Source organism: Ambystoma mexicanum, chromosome 3p, assembly GCF_040938575.1.
Source record: "Ambystoma mexicanum isolate Mex_15411 chromosome 3p, UKY_AmexF1_1, whole genome shotgun sequence".
NCBI lineage: Eukaryota > Metazoa > Chordata > Amphibia > Caudata > Ambystomatidae > Ambystoma > Ambystoma mexicanum.
The window spans coordinates 1,071,247,231-1,071,256,916 of NC_090925.1; positions in this window are offsets into that span (position 1 = coordinate 1,071,247,231).

Below are 9,686 nucleotides of genomic sequence, written 5' to 3' on the forward strand. Positions count from 1 at the left end.
TTGAAACAGAGCAATCATTTATTTGCATGAAAATAATCAGTTAAGTTATGAATTGTTTCTGCTACTACTTGTGCTTTTTTGCTAACTTCACTTTCCCTGTATATACCCATATTGGTGTGTGTTCTTGTGTCTTTGTGTTTTGTCTATAGTAATGCAATTATGTAATACATGTGTTTTATTAGCTACGTATTACATATTTCACAGTACACAAAAATCTATTAAGAAAACAATTTTCATTTAATTATTCAACATATTAACATTATGAATATTATACCTTCATCTTGTACGCTGCACACAATGTTAAGTTTCTGTATGAGTAGCTTAGTATACTAGATAGAACCCCATAATAGAATGCTATTCATATCAATGCATCGTTCAATGCACTAATTAGGGTATGATATTTATTGCAATGATCCTTGACACTTGTTTCGCAACATTATAATAAGAATCCCTTGTACACATATTTCATGAAAAGTACATACACATGTGATGTCATCAGTGATGTCATCAATGACATTTGTGATGTCATCTTTGATGTCCTGGGTGTTAGTCTTAGCAGTGCACGGTGGTGGCGCGAGTTATGGTTGCTTAGCTTACCATAACTGGTGAATTTCAAGGGTTTTTCGGTTTTACTTGGAACCATAACGTCCCTTTGACAAAGTTTTTTCACTAAATTTCATAGGTTTTTAGTAGCGCAACTTAACCATAACGTCCCTTTAACAAAGTTGTTTCACTGAATATATATATATATATATACATATATATATATATATATATATTATTTACAGTTATCATTTCACTATTCAACATGGCAAGTTTATGAATATTGCACCTCCATCATGTATGCTGCACACAATGCCTATGTTTCTACATGAGTACCTTAGTATACTGGATGGACGAATTAGCACTTGATATTTATTCCAATAATCCTTGACACTTTTTAAATTAAAATTACAATAAGAAACCCTTGTACAGACTTTTCATGAAAGATAAATGCACATGTGATTTTATCAGTGATGTCATCAATGACATTTTTGATGTCATATTTGATGTCCTGGGTGTTAGGCTTAGCAGTGCACGGTGGTGGCGCGAGTTATGGTTGCTTAGCTTACCATAAATGGTGAATTTCAAGGGTTTTTCGGTTTTACTTGGAACAATAACGTCCCTTTAACAAAGTTTTTTCACTGAATTTCATAGGTTTTTAACAGCACAACTTAACCATAAGGTCCCTTTAACAAAGTTTTTTCACTGAATGAATATATATATATATATATATATATATATATATATATATATATATATATATATATATATATATGGGTTTTGGGGGGTTTGGCGTTGGGTGGGGGACTGTGGGGGGTTTCCCCCCACATATATGGTACAATTGAACTTCACAATTCGGTCAATTGTGAAAAGGTCAAGTGCGCCACAGAGTCATAACAGAATTTTCCAATAAAAGGAAAAGCCACTCACACACTCAGCAACAATTCACATATACATCTTTATTTTCAGACATACATAGATACTATTAGGGAAGGGAAGGGGTAGCAGAAATGGATACATATATAGGGGAATTGGGGATTTGCACAAGTTCGCCATGGGGGAGGGAGAGATTTAGGTCTCATCGAAGTAATTTGTGGGGATGGTGGGCTGGGAAATGGGGAAGGGGTACGCGTGCAGGTGAGGCAGTGGTATTTTCTTTTTTCCATAATATGTCGTTGTACATAATCTTTTCAGGCGGCAAACTTCTTTAGCAATTGTTCCATTTTGGCATCCAGGCTGTCCATTTTGTTATTTATAGAGTTTCCTTCATTTCCGGTAGCTGTTATGTTGTGGAAAAGGTGCCGCTTGTGGTGCATTCCTTTCATTTCCAGTATGCCCTGTTAAAGTAAAACATTTATGTTAGATGTATATGAAGCAATACATATTAACTGACTTACTTTTCAGACTGTGTTGCATACCAATGCGGTTACTATGGTTACTCATTTCGTCATGAGGGAAATTCCCTTCCAGACATTCTAGGGTGCTTGCCATTGCTGCGTTAAAAAAAAAAAAATCATGGTTTTCCACTATTGTCCACTGGACAAACTGTGCAATTATAGGAGCAACATTAGTGTACTTACAGTGTTATAGTGACATTCTGCTCTCACTACTTTGCAGTCCTTACTCTGCCATTCCTTCTTCAGTCCTATGTAAACCACCAGTACAGTAATGTTGTTGGACGGCAACGTTATTTTGCGTGTTGGTGCATTCCATTATGGTGCATACCCTATGCCTTTGCTCTGTTTGATTCACAAGTACAGAGTTTGCAGACCCACTCAATTTTTTCTTGCAATGCACATACATGGTACTCTTTGTAAATGTTCCTTGTCTTTGCTGAATGGTACCACTATGTAAGAGAACCCCTGGCTTTTCCAGCAGTTTGGATGCTACCCGAAATCCGCGGTGAGACACCCAGTCCGTGGTTACTGTGCCCATTGGCATGCAGCCATTGATTTGGTATGCACTATGGTACATCTATACAAACTTATGGTATCCTGGTAAAAACCGATGAAATTCACTGAACAAACATTGTTAAGGGAACATTATGGTTAAGTTGCGCTACTAAAAACCTATCAAATTCAGTGAAAACATGTTGTTAAAGGAATGTTAGGGTTCAGTTGCCCTAAGAAAAACCTAACAAATTCAGTGCAAAAACTTTCTTAAAGGGACGTTACAGTTACTTTTCACTAACAACAAACTATCCATATTATGGTTACAAGTAAAACTGAAAAACCCCAGAAATGTGCCAGTTATGATAAGCTAAGCAACCATAACTCGCACCACCACTGTGCACTGCTAAGACCAACACCCAGGACATCAAAGATGACATCACAAATATCGTTCATGATATCACTGATGGGTTTATAGTCATAATCTCGAATACAAATATGTCGAAAGTCATAATGTCGAAAAAATAAAGTCGAAAACAAAAATGTCGAATTTCTTTTTTTTTGTTGAATTTTATTCGAAATGGGGGGTTTCCCCCCAACCCCCCTTTTTTAATTTTTTTTTATGTTTTACCCCTTTTTTTTACCACCGGAACCCCAAAAAAACATGTAAATTAAAAAAAAAAAATTCGACATTTTTGTTTTCGACATTATTGCTTCGACATTATTGTAATTCGACATTTTGTTTTCGAGATAATGACTGGACACCCACTGATGCACTAGACATTGCTGACAAAGGTTGGATGAATCGAAATCAAATGTACAACTTGATATCTTACAACCTGAAATTCTCTCTTTTGCTTGTCAATTGTGACATAGCCCCTTTGCTTTCCCATGAAGTGCACCATACCAAAAAAGGCAGACCGAATCTATGTGCTACAAACATAAATCATTTTATCCCAAACATGTTGTGATCCTTAAAAAAACATCAATTCACTTGTAATAAAATAATTAGATGTGATTGTTGATCAAAGTAAACCGCTTTGTTACTAAAATATATATATGTTTTTAAACAAAGCTTTCCAATGATGAATTGAACAACAAACAGCAAACAACTGCAGGCTGCAGTATCTTCTCAAGGTGGCATAATGGTGGGGAAAAGTAGAAAAAAACTGGGAAGCACGGAATGGGAAGGGTAACCCCACCCCATTAAAACATACACAATGTAGAGTTTTTTCGGCCAACAATCGGTGGCAAGAAACTGCACGAAAAAACACATGGCGATGTAAGGACATAGAACCGAATATGACATAACCTTTGTGAATTATTTCTCCTCAGACCCCCGAGATGCTTTTTGGCATTTTCACCCATCTCACAGCCTTACCATTAAGTTGGTAGACAGCTCAGCTGTTTGTTCCATAGGCACTGAAATGTTGCTTTTAAAAATAAGGGACCAATGTTCTAATCCCGGATACCAATCCTGTCAAAGTATGTGACTGTGGGGACATCGCTCAACTAGCTGCACTTCAGTTCTCTTATCTCCCAAACTTGGGGACAGTGAAATTCTGATAAACAACAGTCTAAAGCATTGTATACGTAAACAATTTGTAACAAGGAATGACATTGCCAACACCTTTGAACCCCAACTCAATCTAAAGAAATCACATTAAAATAAAGGAGCGTGCCCTGTCCAGCAGCACAGGGGAAACTGAATAAGAAAAATTACTCTGCAGGAGTCCTCATGCACAATTTAATCACGCATTTCACGAGGCAATACCGAGAGGAAAAAGTCGGAGGCTGCCCCATTTTAGTGATAAAGATGGACATAACAAATCAGTGTATAGGCACCACATTTAGGGCACATGATTGACCCATCCCTGCCAAGCAAAGTGGCCTAACTCAGGGTGCAATAGAAAAGTCCCTTCAAGCTAAGGAAACTATTTCCATGCGTGTGAATCTTATAGACATTGTTGCCTTCAATGTGTAAGAGTATCACTTGTGATACACAACAATTTCTTTAGGTAGATGGCTAGTGAAAAGGATCTGGATTGGTGTTAAAATGGGAAATATGGTTGGCAGAAAAGATTCTACCTTCTGCAGGGGAAGGCATCATTGTGGTATTTTGGTGGCACTGAAAGGGCGAACAGATGATAATGGACTGGCTTAGACATTGGGCCTCATTACAAGTTAGCCGGTCCAGATTTAACGGTGCCGGTAAAACCGTACCAGCATCGTTTCTGGCCCAGCTAACTACGAGTTCTGTGGCTGGTGGTATTACACCCGCCAGGTCTGACCTGGTGGGCGTAACGCCACCGGCCGCAGATGGATGTGGAAACACCAGCACCATTACCGCATGGTGCCAGCACCATTACCGCATGGTGCCAGTGTTTCCATGGCCCCATTCCCATGAGTCCTATTGGACTCCATGGGAATGGGGAGTAACGTAATGCCCTGGTAATTCTGGCAGGTCCAGAGCCGGTAATTCATTCCGAGTCCAGCGGCAACCTGCCAGTTTTTCCGGCATGGTTACTGCCGGACTTGGAATGAGGCCCATTGTCTAACCGTAAATAATGAACAGCGTGACATTCATGCCTTTGATGCACAGAGCCGAGGGAGAGGCTATAAAGACTGCCTCTGCCTCTGCCAGCTGCTTGGTGCATCCAATTCACAACTATGTTGGCCCACATTTAATTTTCAAGCTGGATCCATCCTGTTTTTGTACCTGTAAAAAATAAATGCAGTAGCCGCACACTTCCATATAAATGTTGCACGCAAAATTCACCAACATAACAGGGAGCAAGCACAATTGTTTCTGTATTTTAGACACATGAATCAAAGACCAGCAAGATTGTATTGTTTACAGTACAGCCCTTCACGCAAACAATACAAGTTGATGAAGATATCTAACATGCAAGTGTTAAGTGGTACCCTCCATGCATTGACCCCACCATACAAAATGATGCCCCATATAATTGGCTCAGGAATAGGCTCATTAGTAGTAAAGGTAATGCTATCACTCGATAAGGCATCTGATGAAGGGTGATTTGGGAACAGCACCAGAGCTTAGGAAATAATCTCTCAAATGCCTTATCACGACTGCGTTTCCGGTGTGTGGTTCCTTCAGAAAGAGCAAGTTACTTCAGAAGTTAACCCTACTGATTGCAGCCTGAAAGATTTAAATAGGGCACTACAACCTATATGCAAGCAGGCAAGAGAAAATAAATACTGCTGGGCTGCTATCAGAAAGCAGTAAAGTGGTGGGGTAGTGTAAGCCATGGCGTGTGCAAACATACCGAAGCCCGGTATGCATTAGACAGAACCAGTTGTTTGTCCATTTTGACTGAGTCTCTTACCCACCATACACATCTAAGTTTAAGCTTGGTACATGAATCCAATTCAGTCATATGTTGGACAATTGTCCCCACAACCCTTAAATGCTATAATGGGTCTGGGGGTTGCTGGGGTGTCCCCTGCATCCTTTACATGGATTGCGGCGGTAAAACCACTAACTGTTTGGCGTGATTTTTTGTGTAAACTGCCATTTTTTGCCACAATTTTAACACATGGAACCGCTGCAATGTCTGTTCAAACTATCTTCCAATGTATTGAACATCTGCATGCATTTGATTTCATATTTTGTGTGCATTTTCTGCCTTAAACATATGTTACATCACTGCAGTCCTCAAGGGTGTGATTCAGTTCTACAAAAGTGATCACTGATGGGTGTTTACTTACTCCGATGTCCAATGCTTTGTCTGGGGAGATTCATATACTTCTGTAATAGGTTCACTGAGGAGGTTATATGTGGCGCCCTAACTGATTTATCATATGATATGATCACTGATGACATCTGACATGCCCTAAGTGATGTCATATGTGATATCATCAGTGAAGCAATGTATGATGTCATCAGTGTGCCTAGGGGCTGTGGAATCAGTGCCTCATAGTTTAGGTGGTGTAGCTCCCAACATTTGCCCAATCCGTTGCGTTAAATTGGAAACTTAATGTCACTTCAACTAAAGATCTTTACACTGAATTTCAAGAGTTTTGTTGCACTGAAATTATTCACCTTAACTGCCTCTTTACTGAAAGCTTTTCACTGGATGTCAAGGTTTCTGTTGTGCTATGTCTCCCACCACCTGAAATGTTGCCTTTTGTTCATCTGATAACATAACTGATGTCATATCACTATATCACGATTTGTTCTTCAGCTACGCAACATGGGGTTTATCATTTTTTATTTTTTTTACTTTCGCCTTGATAAGAATGGATTACTAATGGTGTACTGGGAAGAGGATGAAGGAGGTGGGGTAATGCAATGGATTACTATTGGGTTACTGGGATGACTAAGAGGCATGTTGGGGTTATGCAACAGATTACTAATATAATACTTGAAAAAGGAAGGGGAGGTGGCAGTAAATGTAGGATTACTGGTGGGATACTGGGACAGGCAATTGGGAGGTGGGGGTTGTGGGGGAAGTTGACAAGAAAGAGTGGAGAATGAAGGGGGCATAGTGGGGGATTGTGACAAGGAAGATTGAGATGGCTGTAGTGATAGATTGTGACAAAGAAGAGTGAGTAGGGGGTAGTGTGGGGCTGTGATGAGGAAGAGTGGTGAGGTAGTGGAGGTTTGTGAAGAGGACGTGTGACGTGGGATTCGTGGGGGACTGTTTTGAGGAAGAGAATTGGAATAGTGATGGACTGTAAAGAAGAAGAGTGAAGTGGGTGATTGTCAGAATGTGATGAGGAAGGGTGAGGTGGGGTAGTGAGGACTGTGATGAGGATGACTAAGGTGGGGCAGTGGGAGAATGATGAGGTAGAGTGAGGTGGGGTAGTGGGGGACTGTGACAAGGAACAGTGAGTTGTGGTAGTGGGAGTCTGCGATGAGGAAGAGCGAGGTGGTGGTAGTGGAGTACATTGAAGAGGAAGAGTGACTTGGGAGGAGTGGGGGCCTGTGATGAAGAAGAGTGATATGTTGGCTCTGGGGTACTGATGAGGAAGTTGAGGTGGAGTAGTGGGGGTCTGTGAAGAGGAAGGAAGAGTGAGGTGATAGTAGTAGGGGACTATGACGAGGAAGAGTGAGGTGATGGTAGTGGGACACTGTAACGAGGAAGAGTAAGGTGTGGGTAGTTGCGGACAGTGATGAGGAAAAGTTAGTTGGGGCAGTGTGAAACTGTGATGAGAAAGAGTGAGGTGTATTAGTGGGAGACTGCAATGAGACAGTGAGAAATGGCGGACGCAGGGTAATGTGACAAGGAAGAGTGAGGCATAGGTGCTATGGGACTGACGAGGCAGAGTTAGAAGGAGTATTGGGGAGACTGATGAGGAATAATGCTGTTGTGGTAGTGGTGGACTGTAACAAGGAAGAGTCAGTTGGGATAGTGCAGAACTGTGACAAGAAGAGTGAGGTGGTCTCAGCGGGGGACTGTGATTATGAAGAGTGAGGTGAGATAGAAGGAGACTGTGCAGAGGAAGATCAAGGAGTGTTAGTGGGGGACTTTGAAAAGGAAGAGTGAGATGAAGTAGCATGGTCTGTGATGAGGAAGAGTGAGGCATGGTTAGTGGGGTGGGATTGAGGGGGACTGTGAAGAGGAAGAGTGAGGTAGGTTAGTGGTGGACAATTATGTGGAAGAGTGATTTGAGGGAGTGGTGACTGCAATGAGGAAGAGTGAGGTGTGGCTATTGGAGGACTTTGACAAGAAAGAGTGAGATGAGTTAGTAGAGGACTGTGATGAAGAAAAGTGAAGTGAAAATAGTAGGGGACTGTAATGAGGAAGAATGATATGGGAGTAGTGGGCGATTGTGATGAGGACAAGTGAAGTTGGTGTAGTGGGGACTGTGATGAGGAAGTGTGAGTTGTTAATAATTGGGGACTGTGACATTTAAGAGTGAGGTGGGGTAATGGATGACTCTGATGAAGAAGAGTGAGATGGGAGTAGTGTGACACTGTGACAAGGCAGAGTGTGTAGGGGGTAGTCTGGGACTGTGATGAGGAAGAGTGAGGTGGGATAATGGGGGACTGTGAAGAGGAAGATTGGGTTGGGGTATTGGCAGAATGTGACGAGGAAGAGTGAGCTGGGGATAGTCTGGGACTGTGTTGAGGAAGAGTGAGGTGGGATAATGGGGGACTGTGAAGAGGAAGATTGGGTTAGGGTATTGGCAGAATGTGATGAGGAAGAGTGAGTTGGGGATAGTGTGGGACTGTGATGAGGTAGATTGAGGTGTGGTAGTGGGGGACTGTGACAACCGCAGCTACAGAAGACAAAGCAAGCAAGACTGAGAGTGCATTACAAGGAACAACAAGGGTTTGGGGGGGGGCATGGGTGAGAGCTAGGGAGGAACACATACGTTTATGGGCATGGGGTAGTAGGGGAGGAGGAGAGGGTACCTGGTGAGTGACTGGGAGGGCAGGGAATCCTTTTCTTTTTCTCACTGTTTTTCCTGATAACCATGGTTATCAGAGGACTGCAGATAACCGTGGCTATTTGTCATACTTTGTTAAATTATAGCAATGGTTATGGGGATGGGGAAAACTTTTTTTTCTTTTTTTTTTTAAAAGAGAAGGGAAAAAGTATTTTGGCATGGCTAGTGGCCAGTTAGTGTTTTGAAATATACAGTGGGCATGACCGAAGGCCATGCTCCTTGGCTAGTGGGCTAAAAATACATGTATAATGGTCACAGTCGAAGGCCATAGCTAGTGTCCTGTTAGTGTTTTAAAATATACACAGGTCACCGCCGAAGGCCCTGGCCAGTTGGATCAAAAGACATGAATATTGGTTATGGCCGAAGGTGCAGAAAAAAACGATGGTATAACAAAATTCATGATATTCACTGAAAAACTTCAGTTAAAGTTTAGTGAAATTGACCAGATTAATTGCAATAAAATCCCGGAAATTCAGCGCATTAGAAAAGTCATGACCAGCTTGCCTCAGCACGTTCCCATTGCAAAGCCCAAGAGCACGTATATATTATTAGAGAAGGGATTCACAAGAATATACAAAATGGCATTATGCAGGACATAGCATTATGGGGGGCAATCAATGAGTGCACACTGAGTTAAGACAGTCGTGACTTTCCAATGCACTGAAATTTCAAGGCTTGTGTTGCAATACATCTGGTCAAATGAACCAAACTTATTTCAGTGCTATATATTCAGGGGGGAAAACTTTAGTTACACGAACGTTAAGGTGACCATTTTACACAAGGAAACCCCTGAAATTTGACGGACAATTCATGCAAAGCCACCTTAACCTCTAA